Genomic DNA, 1,598 nt, shown 5'->3' on the forward strand with positions numbered 1-1,598 from the left:
GCTTATAGCTCTACAAGCATAGAAACGCTGTAGGTGCCCTGCAGAAATGTGAAACCCTGAGATGAGTGGAAAGAGCCACACTTTGACAAAGATGAAGCTACAGAATGGCAGATAGATTGGGAGCAGGAGTGGCATCCACTTCCTAAGCAACACGCCTCTGGAAACTCTATGAACTTTGAGAACCGATGATAGTTACTGAAAGGCTTCAGGCCTTTTGTTCATAGAGTCGCGAAGAGTTGTGCTCAACTCAATGGCAATCAACAACAACAACATTGGGCATATATTTCTAAAACTTCCTTGTTAAAAGTAGTTCATGGGCTTTAGAAAGTTTTGGGTAATAATACATATCTAGTAGATGTTTCAAGGGTAGGTATAGTTTTCCTGGAGATACCAGTAACAACTTCAGGTTATCCTGATATTCCTCCCTGTCAGTTGCTTCCTTGTCTTTCTTAGAGTATAGATACATTGGAGACAATGTTGAAAAGAGCAAAGACGAGTTTTAATTAGTATTTCCTATGGAAGCGTCATTGTTTGGAGCCTTGTTGGTTCTGCTTGTCAGCATAGAAACACCAAAAATTTTAAGTTAGAGTAAGGAAGGCAATGGATTTATAACTGCTCATGTTAATAACACTATCATGGCATGGAGGAGGAATAGTGGAACTGTATCCACATGTACAGTATTTTTCTTACCAAAAACATTTATGAAAAATAGGAACTGCATTGAAACATGTATCTCTTTGGATTTCCTATTGCCAAAGGGGCCCTTTAGAGTAGTGAGAGATCTTCACCCTGAGACCTACAGTGCCCTTTCCCAGCAGGAAGTAGCTAAGAGAATGCAGCACCCCTTTCCTAATGAATCAGGGTGAGGTCTCTCAAGTGAGAGTGATAGGGAATGGCAAAAGACACGCTGACAAAGGAGATTATTCAGGCAGAACTGTTTTTGACAAGGACTGTGGCAATAGGACAATAAAAACACTCTACGGGAATATCCAACCTGAATCCTTGGGATCATATGGAGATTTTTAGAAGTATTTCTTTGAGTTTATGTTTAATTTGTTTAGTTGGTGAATAAACGATGGCGAGAACAAAAACAAGAATGAGTCAAAGAAGAGAAGAAGCTGTACTGGTCTAGATGATAACATAATTATGATAAAAATCAAAGGGGAGAAATATGGGAAGCCAATACTAAATATTTGTAATAAACCAAATGCTGTTTCAGGATGGAGTTCACCCTGAGGTCCAAGGCCATCCTTAAGGGTTTACCAGATTCTTGTATTTGCTAACACTTCCCTCCTCCTGAGTCAAGGGGAAGGTTTTCAAAAGAAAGAGCTTGACTTTATTTGCATTGAATTATCTTTGTGATTCACTTTCTGATAATTTTCAATAAAGATACAGGGAAGCTGGAATGGGGATCGTCAGTCAGAACTGCTGGCCCCCTGTTTTTTATGCTTTCTGCTCTCATTCCTGGCTCTGTCTCACTATTAATAATTATAAAAATACTTCACCCTCGGTCTGCAACAAACTAGGTCTCCCAGGGGAGGGGTCCAGCCCCTGCTTGCAGTAAAGGGAAGGTCTGAAGGGACACCACCTATCAGAAC

The sequence above is a fragment of the Elephantulus edwardii genome, unplaced genomic scaffold, assembly GCF_000299155.1.
Source record: "Elephantulus edwardii isolate Elephantulus edwardi_28Jun2011 unplaced genomic scaffold, EleEdw1.0 scaffold00556, whole genome shotgun sequence".
NCBI lineage: Eukaryota > Metazoa > Chordata > Mammalia > Macroscelidea > Macroscelididae > Elephantulus > Elephantulus edwardii.